Here is a 13646-nt window from a genome sequence, read left to right as displayed (position 1 = left end):
TAAGCTAGGCTTCAGCAGTACATGAACTGAGAACTTCCTGGTTCCAAGTTTGGACTTGGAAAAGACAGAGGAACTAGAGATCAAATTGCCAACATCCGTTGGATCACAGAGAAAGCAAGGGAATTCCAGGAAGACATCAACTTCTGCTTCCTTGACAAAGGCCAAAGCCTTTGACTGTGTGGATCACAACAAACTGTGGAAAATTCTTAAAGAAATGGGAATATCAGACCACCTTACCAGTCTCCTGAGAAACCTGTATGCAGGTCAAGAAGCAGCAGTTAGTACTAGACATGGAACAACTGACTGTTTCAAAATTGGGAAATGAGTACAACAAGGGTGAATATTGTCACCCTGCTTATTTAACTTATATGCAGATTCCAACATGTGAAATGCCACGCTGGGTGAATGCCAGACTGGGTGAATCCCAAGCTGGATCAAGGTTGCTGAGAGAAATACCAACAATCTTAGCTATGCAGATGATACAACTTTAATGGCAGAAAATGAAGAGGAATTAAAGAGCCTCTTGATGAGGGTGAAAGAGGAGAGTGAAAAAGCTGGCTTAAAATTCAACATTCAAACACCTAAGATCATGACATCTGGTTCCGTCTCTTTATGCAAATAGAAGGGGGAAAAGTGGAAACAGTGACAGATTTTTTTTTCCCTTGGGCGCCAAAATCACTGCGGACAGTGATGGCAGCCATGAAATTCAAAGATACTTACTCCTTGGAAGGAAAGCTATGACAAAAGTAGACAGCATATTAAAAAGCAGAGACATTACTTTGCAGACAAAGGGCCATATAGTCAAAGCTATGGTTTTCCCAGAAGTCACATATGGATGTGAGAGTTGGACCATAAAGAAGGCTGAGGATGGAAGAAATGATGCTTTCCAGTTGTGGTGCTGGAGAAGACTCTTGAGAGTCCCTTGGACTTCAAGGAGATCAAACCAGTCAATCCTAAAGGAAATCAACCCTGAATATTCAGTGAAAAGACTGATGCTGAAGCTGAAGCGCCAGTACTTTGGCCACCAGAGACGAAGAGCCCACTCATTGGAAAAGACCCTGATACTGGGAAAGATTGAAAGTAAAAGAAGAGCGTGGCAGAGGATGAGAAGGTTAGATAGCATCGCTAACTCAATGTACAGGAATTTGAACAAACTCTGAGATATGGACAGGGAAGTCTGGTATGCTGCAGTCCATGAGGTCGCAAAGAGGTGGACATGACTGAGTGACTGAACAGCAACACGACCAGTTGGTGTGCCAAGTAAGTAAGCGAGAAATGAACAATCACATGTTTTGAATCATTATACACTTTGGCTCTGATACAGCAGTCTGACACCTCAACTGTCGTAGAACTTCTTTTTCTGACATGCTCTTAGTTCTGGAGTAGTTGTATTTATCTTGTAGGTGAGAAGAAAATGTCTATAATATGGGAAGTGGGATGGGAATGGAGAAGTGGTGGGCAGGTATTCACCCATACAGGGAAACATGGAGAAGCATGGATTCTCCCCAATTCATCTTGACCTCTTCACTCCCTCATTTTTTCCCTTTGACCACAGGTCTGATAACTCTTGTCCTTGAGAAGGACAGTAGCACAGTGCCAGGAACAACCTAGACAGGAGGGCTGATGGTGGTGCTGGAGAGGGAACGGACAGTGAGTCTGGTGGCCCTAGGTGATTGCTGGCCCTGTGTTACAATCCCTGGTCTTCCCCTCTTCTTCTCTTGGCCTTCCTCTCAGTCTCCAGCCCAGGCTGCAGAGAGATTTCCATAGTCATGGTGTGTCACCTGGAAGCTATCTCTCTGTTCCTCCTCAGGGATGGCTTCCACTCATGTTCACTTCTGTAAGTGAGCCTAAGGTCTGGAGGTTTCTCTTAGGCCACTCTTCAGTGTGTTCTGCATCTCAGGTCAGCGCTTTTTTATCCAGTAGCCATCCAAGTATTCATTTCTTGAGGGAAATTTGGACAAGGAATGCCACTCGCCATTTCAGTAAACAAGGAGTGTGGCAGCTACAAAGTCATCAACCTCCACAGCCAATCTGGATGATGCATCCTTATGGGAACTAAAGATGGAGATAAACAGAATACTGGGCCTAGTTGGCTAAAGGTGCACATCAAAGGAATAATTCAGTAAGCCCAGACTCTTGCATCTTCCTATACTTAAAAAGGTGCTAAATATATTCCTTGCAATGTCTAGTTTTCTTTAAATACCAGTAATCTTTTGATATTCATACTATCAGTTAAAAAATATTTTTTTCCCCAAAACTCCTATATCTTCTGGCTCCTCTCTTATCTCTTCAGAACAGTCCCTCAGAACTATTTGAGAGGCTGTATCCCAGGCTGAAATCCTCAGTAATGCTCCCAATAAAACACAATTCTCAGGTTTTTGGTTCTGCATTTCTTTTAGTTGACAGAAATAGCTAAGAGTTCAGCACTTGAAAATACATCTTTGGCACCACAGTGTATGTGTGTGTGTGTGTTTGTGTGTGTGTGTGTGGCTGTGGTCACCTGTTGTGATAAGGAACTGGATCTGGAGCCGTGGAAATGGGGTTAGAGTGAGGCAGAGACTGAAGGGGCTGGAGCCCTATCCCCACTTCCATGAGCTGGAAAATGGGGGGCTTGGTTAGGAGAAACCTTTTTCAGAGATAGACACTATTTTCTGATTTTTGGCCCCTATTAAGCTGGGGGTTAAAGGCGCAGTGGGGAGTCAGAGTTGGCTACTTAAATATACTTGTGCATTTGCAAAGTGGTATAGGTCCAACATCATTCATTACAGCTTCACCATAGATGGAAATATACCCAAAGTTCATCCACAGGGACTGGCTAGGTATGTGATGGTACATTTGTATATATAGAATATTATGCAGCATGAAAGAATGAGAATGATCACTATGTATTGTTATGGAAAGATCTCAACCAAAGATTATTTAATGAAAATGGGAGTCTATTATACTACTTCTTTCAGAGGAAAATAAGAATCCATATCATTTCCTTGTATATGCATAAGGAAACTGTAGAAAATATTTCTGCAAGAAGTTAAGCTTACAAAGAAGGCTTCTGTAAAATAAAAATAAACAAAAAATTTAAAAGAAAACATAAAAGCCTGATGTAAAGAATACATTCACAGGTCAGAATTTCACTATTGTAACTGCTAGTTCTTTTCATTCATTGGATTCAATTCAATCTCAGTGAAAATCCCAGAAGGGAGAATGAGTGGACGGATGGATGAATTTCTTTATTTATTATTGAGAATTTGAAAGAAGAGGTGAAATTTCATATAGCTTAAAAACTGCCATTTTAAACAACCAGTTAGCTCGCATTCAGTACACTCACATGTTGTGCAATCTCTATGTAATTCCAAATATTTTCACTCTTAGTGAAAAATTTTAAAAATTTCCAAGGCATCTTCAGAACATATAAAAGAAATCCTGTTTCACCCTTGATAGTATACTTGTTTCAATGCTATTCTCTCAGAACCAGCCCAGGTTGGATGCATGAGACAAGTGCTCAGGGCTGGTGCACTGGGAAGACCCAGAGGGATGGGATGGGGAGGGAGGTGGGAGGGGGGATTGGGACGGGGAACACATGTAAATCTATGGCTGATTCAATGTATGGCAAAAATCACTACCATATTGTAAAGTAATTAGCCTCCAACTAATAAAAATAAATGAAAAAAAAAAAAAGAAATCCTGTACTTATTAAGAAGCATTCCTAATACCCCACCCCCTGATGCTGATAACCACCTATATTATTGTCCTATGTCTGCTGTGATCAGCTTGTGACCACAACCTGGTCTACTTAAAAAAATAAGTTGATCCTACCACAGTACTAAAGGCCAGGAATCTGAATTCAGTGTGTTGGCAGAGCCATGGTCCTTCCAAGGCTCTGGATGAGGATTCTTTTGTCGACAGAAGAGAAATGCACAACCTAAAAGTTGAGAGTTTTATTCAGTGAACAAAACTGAGGACTTCTCATCTCCTTGATATGCCTCTCAGCTATCCGAGGCCAGTAATCCAGTAACCTGTGCTTTCTCCTCAGGATGCATCATTGGGGGTTGGCTGCAGTGTGATGGCTTGATGCCTGCCACATCCTTTGTTTAGTGATATGGCAGGCAATATTTTTTTATTGATATTTTCTTGCCCTTTCCAGATGCTGGTAAGCACAGAGATTCCTTGATTAGTGACAGCCTCACTCCCATCTCTGCATACCTTCTTCCTCACATGGTTTCCATTTCTTTGTGTCTCTTCTTTTCTTCCTAAAGACACATCATTGGATTAGAGCATACCCAAATTCAGTACATCTGTAAAGACCGTAGGTTTTGCAGATGGTAAAGAATCCATCTGGTAATAAAGAATCCATTTTGCTGGTTCAGATGGTAAAGAATCTGCCTGCAATGCGGGAGACCTGGGTTTGATTCTTGGGTTGAGAACCTGGAGAAGGGAATGGCTACCCACTCCAGTATTCTGGCCTGGAGCTCATGGGGTCACAAAGAGTCAGACACGACTGAGTGACTTTCACTTCACATAGGCACAGTTGATTAAGTCATTGATCATTGATGAGGAGCTTGGTAGGCTACAGTCCACGGGGTCGCAAAGAGCTGGACATGACTAAGTGACTAAGCACAGCACAGCACAGCAGAGACTGTATCTCCAAATAAGGTCATATTCATGGGTGCAGTTCAGTTAAGTTCACTTGCTCAGTTGTGTCCAACTCTTTGTGACCCCATGGACTGCAACAGGCCAGTTGTTCATCACCAACTCCTGGAGCTTACTCAAACTCATGTCCATCGAGTCAGTGATGCCATCCAACCATCTCATCCTCTGTCATCCCCTTCTCCTCCCACCTTCAATCTTTCATAGCATCAGGGTCTTTTCCAATGAGTCAGTTCTTCGCTTCAGGTGGCCAAAGTATTGGAGTTTCAGCTTCAGCATCAGTCCTTCCAGTGAATATTCAGGACTGATTTCCTTTAGGATTGACTAATTGTATCTCCTTGCAGTCCAAGGGACTTTCAAGAGTCTTCTCCAACACCACAGTTAAAAAGCATTAAATTTCCAGAAAGACATCTACTTCTGCTTTATTGACTATGCCAAAGCCTTTGACTGTGTGGATCACAACAAACTCTGGAAAATTCTTAAAGAGATGGGAATACCAGACCACCTGACCTGCCTCCTGAGAAATCTGTATGTAGGTCAAGAAGCAACAGTTAGAACTGGACATGGAACAACAGACTGGTTCCAAACCAGGAGAGGAGTACGTCAAGGCTGTATATTGTCACCCTGCTTATTTAACATATATGCAGAGTACATCATACAAAACGCTGGGCTGGATGAAGCACAAACTGGAATAAAGATTGCTGGGAGAAATATCAATAACCTCAGATATGCAGATGACACCACCCTTATGGCAGATAGTGAAGAAGAACTAAAGAGTGTCTTGATGAAGGTGAAAGAGGAAAGTGAAAAAGTTGGCTTAAAGCTCAGCATTCAGAAAACTAAGATCATGGCATCTGGTCCCATCACTTCATGGAAAATAGATGGGGAAATAATGGAAACAGTGATAGACTTTATTTTGGGGGCTCCAAAATCACCGCAGATGGTGACTGCAGCCATGAAATTAAAAGACGCTTGCTCCTTGGAAGAAAAGCTATGACCAACCTAGACGGCATACTAAAAAGCAGAGACATTACTTTGCCGACAAAAGTCCGTCTAGTCAAAAGTCTATCTAGTCTATTCATGGGTACTAGAGGTTAGAACATTAGTATATCTTTTGGGGGACATAATTCAACCCATAACGCCACTGATCTACATTCTGTCTCTATATATTTACCTGTTCTGGATATGAGATTTGGCTTTTTAGTATAGATTGACTGATTCTAAAATTCGTATGGATGTGGAAAGAGCCCAGAATAGGCAGGACTATTCTTGGGTTTCCAAGCCTGGATTCTCTGTCTACCTTCTAGGAACCAAGAACCCATCCGCTATTGCCAGCTCCCTGTGGGTGAGGAAGAGGGTCTAGGAGAGAAGCATAAAGAAGTCAAAGTCTAGAGAACATCTCCCAGGGCCAGAAGGGCTGACACTGCTTCCCTCACTGTAAGTAGGCTGTATGCCCGGCAGACAGGATGGAAACTGAGATTATGGGAAGAACTGCAGAGATGTGGCCGAAAGCAGATTCTAGGGCTATGGAATTGGAAGATACCCAGCAGTCTGCTGTTATTTGCTGTGCAATTTGTCATCCTGGGGTCTCTGTTTCCAGACCCAGGAGGACCTTATGATATGGCAAGATGATTCTGCCAGGTCTGCCTCTTCCCTCTCCCTCCTGCTCCTCCTTCGACAAAGGAATCCTCTGAATTGCTGTTGAATTGCTTCAACATCAGTTCTTCCAGTAAATATTCAGGGTTGATTTCCTTTAGGATTGACTGCTTTGATCTCCTCATTGTCCAAGGGACTCTCAAGAGTCTTCAAAGAAGTAGAAGCATAAATACCTTAAACTTAGTGAAAGTACTTTTAAAAAGCTCAGCTATGCATGGGCAAACACCTGTAATAGTTCCTTCACTTTCCCTTGGCATCACAATGTAAAAGTTGTGTCCTAGGCCAGTTTCCAAAGGAAACAGAGCTTAAGGCAAATGTGCTGACACTTTAACAGAGCCCTTCAAGGAGGGGTCCACGTATATATATTCTATCAACAGACAATCAGAAACACTCCTTGAGTGTACCACCACTACAAGGGTGGTCTCAAATTTGGGCTTATATGGGAATCCCATAGAGGGCCAGAGCTTCTAAACACTGGCTGCTGGGCCTCTGCCTGCATCTTGATTCAGGAGGTCTACAGTGGGTCTAGAATCTGCCTTTCTAACAAGTCCTCAGGGGATGCTGATAATGCTGGTTTCGGACCATGCCCTGAGAGCCCCTGAAGCTCCTAGAGATTCTGAAGCACAGAGAGCTGTCACTGCTCTGCAAAGCTTCAGGGTCTTCCAGCTGTGAGGCCCTAGCACCGTGATAAAGTCTTATCTGTGATTCCCTCCTTCCAAGGACATGGATAAATGCAGTGTTTCCTTTCTCCTGTTAGTAATTTTACTTTAGAAACTAAGATGTGGAGAGTCCAAGTCAAAATACTATGCAGTGGTTGGGCCTGGGGGCAACTGGTCATCTCAGCACAGAGCTGTGTATGAAGAAGTGAATAGATTCCTAGTAGGTCTGATGCTTCCTAGCAGCGGAGAAGTAGAGGGGGAGTTTGACGTGGTGGCTGGGTATAACCCACACATCTCACAACCCGTCTCTTCTTGTCCTGCTGATTCCCAGCCACTGAGGGACCTGGGTGAGTTGGTGATTATGGGGTAATGAGAAGTGAGCCTCCCTGAAGCCCCTTATTCTGGGTCCTGAGCTGCAGGCACCAGTGAAGCCATTGCTGGCCTGTGTGATCCTTCTTCCCTTGTCCTGTGGTCTCCATGTTCTTCATGTTCCCAACCTTCCAGTTAACCATATCAGACTTTTGCAGGGGGTTCTCATTGCTCCATAAAGGATGTTGACCGTCCAAGGGTGCAGAGGCCACAGGCATCTGTGCCTGGGTGGGGACCAGAACTGTAGTTCCTGTTTCCTGGTCACATCCCTGGCCCTTTCTTTACCTCCACAGGACCGCCTCCATTAACACCCACTACCCCACCCCCTACCCTGCCACCCCAACCCCCATGGATAGAACTAATATTCCAGAAGATTACATGTTAACCCTGGGGAATTTCCAGTGGGGAAAGCTGTGAGTAAGAGATAAAGGAGGAATCAGGGAAGGGAAGAGCTGAGGATATGGGAATGTGAGATCAGAGGAATATCTTATAGCCCAAATCTGCCTTTGCCTTGGGAGGGGTCTAGTGTAATGGAGAGGGTGGTCAGTGGGAATGTCCCCTCTGAGAATACCAAAGCCCAGTCTCTTGGTTTCATTTCTGGTTGGCATTTCAGTTGAGAGTCCCACTGGTCACCTCACAGTGAAAGTCCTCAAAGGGCACAGTGGGGGTTTAGATGCAGCTACCACTGAACTTCACCAGAGAAACCTCCCTTTTTTCAACTTTTAAGCTGATTAAAAAAAAAAAATTAATTGGAGGCTAATTACTTTACAATACTGTAGTGGTTTTTGCCACACATTGACATGAATTAGCCATGGGTGTATATGTGTTCCCCATCCTGAATGCCCCTCGCACCTCCCTCCCCGTCCCATCCCTCAGGGCCATCCCAGTGCACCAGCCTGGAGTGCCCTGTCCCATGCATCAAACCTGGACTGAGGATCTGTTTCACACATGGTCATATACATGTTTCAATGCTATTCTCTCAAATCATCCCAACCTCACCTTCTCCCACAGAGTCCAAAAGTCTGTTCTTTACATCTGTGTCTCTTTTGCTGTCTTCCACATAGGGTCATCATTACCATCTTTCTAAATTCCATAGGGGCTTCCTGGTGGCTCAGATGGTAAAGCGTCTGCCCCCAGTGCAGGAGACCGGGGTTCGATCCCCAGGTTGGGAAGATCCCCTGGAGAAGGAAATGGCAACCCACTCCAGTACTCTTTCCTGGAAAATCCCATGGACGGAGGAGCCTGGTGGACTGCAGTCCATGGGGTCGCAGACAGTCAGACATGACTGAGCGACTTCACTTTCACTTCCAAATTACATATATATGCCTTAATATACTGTATTGGTTGGACAAGGCTGTGGTCCATGTGATTAGATTGGTTAGTTTTCTGTGATTGTGGTTTTCAGACTGCCCTCTGATGGAGAAGGATAAGAGGCTTATGGAAGCTTCCTGATGGGATAGACTGACTAAGGGGGAATCTGGGTCTTGTTCTGATGGGTGGGGCCATGCTCAGGAAATCTTTAATCCAATTTTCTATTGATGGGTGGAGCTGTGTTCCCTCCCTGCTATTTACCTGGGGCCAAACTATAGTGGAGGTAATGAAGGTAATGAGGACCTCCCTCAAAAGATCCCATGCATGTACTGCTACACTCAGTGCCCCCAACCCTGCAGCAGGCCATCACCAACCCACGCCTCCGCCAGAGACTCCTGGACACCCAAAGGCAAGTCCAGGACAGTCACTTGTGGGGTCACTGCTCCTTTCTCCTGTGTCCTGGCGCACAAGGTTCTGTTGTGCCTCTAAGAGTCTATTTCCCAGTCTGGTGTAAGTTCTGGCAGCTCTACAGTGGGGTTAATGGTGACCTCCTCCAAGAGGGCTTATGCCATACCCAAGTCTGATGCACCCAGAGCCCCTGTCCCTGCGGCAGACTACTGTGACCTGTGCCTCCACAGGAGATGCTCAAAACCAGTTCTGTCTCAGTCTCTGTGGGGTCCCTGGGTCCTGGTGTGCACAAGGTTTGTTTGAGCCCTCTGAGCGTCTCTGGTAGGAATGGAGTTTGATTCTAAATGCAAATTCGCCCCTCCTACCATCTTGCTGGGGCTTCTCCTTTGCCCTTGGATGTGGGCTATCTCCTCACAGCTGCTCCAGCACCTACCATTTTACTGGGGTTTCTCCGACCTTGGGCGTGGGTTATGGTTTTTCCAGGGGTCATGTATGGATGTGAGAGTCAGACTATAAAGAAAATTGAGTGCCAAAGAATTGATGCTTTTGAACTGTGGTGTTGGGGAGAAGACTCTTGAGAGTCCCTTGGACTGCAAGGGGATCCAAACAGTCCATCCTAAAGGAAATCAGTCCTGAATATTCATTGGAAGGACTGATTTTGAAGCCAAAACTCCAATATTTAGGCCACCTGATGCGAAGAGCTGACTCATTTGAAAAGACCCTAATGCTGGAAAAGACTGAAGGCAGGAGAAGAAGAGGACGACAGAGGATGCGATGGTTGGATGGCATCACCGACTCGGACATGAGTTTGAGTCAGCTCCGGGAGATGGTGATAGACAGGGAAGCCTGTCGTGCTACAGTCCACGGGGTGGCAAAGAGTCGGACATGACTGAGCAACTGAACTGAACTGATGATCTAGCAGCCCCACTCCTGGGCAACTATCTGGAGAAAACCATAAATCAAAAAGATCCATGCACCCCAATGTTTGTTGCAGCAGTATTTATAATAGCCAGGACTTGGAAGCAACCTTAATGTCCCTCAATAGAGGAATAGAAGATGTTGTACATTTAATCTAAGGACTATTACTCTGCCATCAAAGAGCAAAATAATGCTTTTGCAGTAACATGAATGCAGATAGAGATGATCATACTAAGCAAAGTCAGAAAACAAAAGACAGATACCATAGCTATCACTTACATGTGGAACCTAAAGTGTGGTGCAAATGAGCTTGTCTATGGAACAGAAACAGATTCACAAACATAGAAAACAGACTTGTGGCTGCCAAGGGGAGCGTGCAGGCGAAGGAAGTACTGGGAATTTGGGATTAGCAGATGTAAACTATTATATATAGGATGGATAAGCAACAAGGTCCTATTATATGACACAGGGAACTATATTCAATATCCTATGATAAATCATAACAGGAAAGAATATATAAAAAAGAATGTCTATATGTGTATAACTGTCATTTTTCTGTACAGCAGAGATTGGAGAAACATTGTAAATCAACTATATGTCAATAAAAAGCTAAATTAAAATTAGTTAACTAAAAAGCTAATAAGGATCTATTGTATAGCACGGGGAATGCTCCTCAATACTCTGCAATGGTCTATATGGGAAAAAGAATCTAATAAAGAGCGGATATATGTTAAAGTCTTAACAGATGAACTTTGCTGTACACCTGAAACTAACACAGCATTGTAAATCAATAAAAAAGTTTTAAAAGGTAGAATACCCTTAAATATATTCTCAAGAAAACATAACAAAATATGGTTTAGGCAGGCATATTAAGTGATAATATAACAAATGAAACAAAGTTGTCAAACACACACTTTATGACGTTGTTACCCAAGGGCTGGTGACAGGGCATGGCGTAAATAGGAGCATACACGTAGGCATAGTTATTGAAGGGGTTGTGTTTCTTGGAATGGTTGTACAGTGTGTAGGTGATAAAAGATTTTAAAAAATAAAATATCTCAGTTCTTTGCAAATTGGTGCTGCATATATTCTTTCATCTGTAGTCATGAATCTCTCCCTCCTTCCTAGTTTGGGAATATTCTGTCTGACATATAGAGACAATCGATGTTATGATGGAAAAAGGAAAACTGAGAAATGCTTAAAGGAGGTGGAGGGGACAGGAGAGACTGGCATTCTAGGAAGAACAAACTGCAAGGCAAAGATGAAAACTGACAATGAACGTGACAACTAGCCATGGATTCAGATGAATACATAGAGACACTGAATTAAAGACCTCAGTATTAAAAAGACTGTTGAGGTTTCCGCAGGGCTGGGCTGGTCCTTATTTTGAGGGTCACTCCAAGTCTCACTTGGATAGACTTGATAGACTCTGGTATGGAGTGGCCTTTTCTCAGTGGGCTGGGGCATGATGTCCCTGAATGCACACCTCACACTCAATAGTCAGACTTTGTAGCCCTAGGTCGACTAAGATCATATAAATCTTCCTAAGGACAAGAGATGACACAACTTCTCAGGGTCACTCCTGGGCACCTACAGAGTCGAACTGTTCCTCGGACACAAGCACTACTTCTGCTTCTTCAGGAGGAACTCCTAACAGGCCCCATCGGAGGTCTGTGAACCTCTGCAAAGATGCCTTCTTCCCACACAGAGTAGGAATCCAAAGCAGAATCTAGGCAGAGTCCACAAGAGACATACCAAGATTGCTTGCTGACTGCACTGTAGAGTCACATTTTGGAAAGTTTTCTATGTTTGAATTCCACTTTCAAGGCGAATCTGGTCATTAAATGCCTGAAATGGTTTGGGACTGTGTTCAGAGGAATTCACAGGGTCCAGGAAGGAAAGCAGATTCAGCTTCTTTTGCTTGTACCACCTCCTTCCATGTTCCCCCAGCTTTCGGCAAACACTTAACCCATAAGATGCTTAAATGTCATCCCTTCACAACCAGAACTGGGCAGGACCACCCAACTGGAAGGTGGACCATGAGGCTAAGTGCCAGGCCTCCAGTTTAGACCAGACTAGGCTCGAGGATTCAGGTAAGAAAAGCAGGGAACAGGAGCAAAGGGAAGAATGTTGTGTCAGCCCACTCACTCAGTGGGCTGGAAAAGAGTTTCCAGACACAGAGTTGCAGGAGGAGTGAGTTTATTAAGAACAACGAGCACTGCATATATGTACCACAATGTCTTTATCCATTCATGTGTTGGTGGACATTTAGGTTGCTTCCATATCCTAGCTATTGTAGATAGTGTTGCAAGGAATGTTGGTACATGTGTCTTTTTCAGTTATGATTTTCTCAGACTATAGGCCCACTAGTGGGATTTTTGGGTCACATGGTAGTTTATGGGGCTTCCCAGGTGGTGCTAATTGTAAAGAACCTGCCTGCCAATGCAGAGAAATAAGAGATGCAGGTTCAGTCCCTGGTCAGGAAAATCCCCTGGAGGAGGGCATGGCAATCCACTCCAGAATTCTTGCCTGGAGAATCCCATGAAGAGAGGAGCCTGGCAGGCTACAGTCCATAGGGTTGCAAAAAGTCAAACATAACTAAAGCAATTTAACACACATGCATGGTAGTTTTATTCCTATTTGTTTGAAGGAATCTCCATACTGTTCTCCATTGTGCTTGTATCCATTTCCATTCTCACCAACAGTGCAAGAGAGTTCCCTCTTCTCCATACCCTCTCCAGCCATTTTTATGCCTGAGCCATAACGGAGAAGGCAATGGCACCCCACTCCAGTACTCTTGCCTGGAGAATCCCATGGATGGAGGAGCCTGGTAGGCTGCAGTCCATGGGGTCGCGAAGAGTCGGACATGACTGAGCAACTTCACTTTCACTTTTCACTTTTATGCATTGGAGAAGGAAATGGCCACCCACTCCAGTGTTCTTGCCTGGAGAATATCAGGGATGGGGTCGCACAGAGTCGGACACGACTGAAGTGACTTAGCAGTAGCAGTAGCAATCAGCCATAAAGAGGAACTCATCAGAAGTCAGTTCTGATGTGTGAATGAACCTAGAGCCTGTATAATGATACAGAGTGAAGTAAGTGAGAAAGAGAAAATCAACCATTGTATGTTAATGTGTGTATGTGGAATCTAGACAGAGAGTACCGATGAACCTGTTTGCAGGGCAGCAGTGGAGATGCAGACATAGAGAACAGACTTGTGGACACAACGGGGAAGGAGAGGGTGGGACAAATGAAGGGAGTAGCATTGAAACATATACTTTACCATGGGTGAAAAAGATAACCAGTGGGAATTTGGTGTATGATGCAGGGAGTTCAAAGCTGGTGCTCTGTGACAATCTAGAGGGTTGGGATTGGGTGGGAGGCGGGGGGGGAGGGTGACTTAAGGGAGTGGGGATATATGTATACCTATGGCTGATCCATGTTGATGTATGGAAGTAATCAATATAATATTGTAAGGCAATTACCCTCCAATTAAAACTAAATAAATTAATTTAAAAAAGAAAGTTACTCTGGACACCTGCTTCCAAATGACATAGAAGTATCTTTCATTTAGAATTAAATCTTCTGATTCAGACCACAAATTCAGCAACCATGGGACTACCATTTCTTGTCTGGGATTTGCAGCTGTGCATTTCAGCTATGGTCTGGCAGCAGGGGTGT

This window comes from Cervus canadensis, chromosome 4, assembly GCF_019320065.1.
Source record: "Cervus canadensis isolate Bull #8, Minnesota chromosome 4, ASM1932006v1, whole genome shotgun sequence".
Classification (NCBI taxonomy): domain Eukaryota; kingdom Metazoa; phylum Chordata; class Mammalia; order Artiodactyla; family Cervidae; genus Cervus; species Cervus canadensis.
This window is presented reverse-complemented; position numbering follows the sequence as displayed.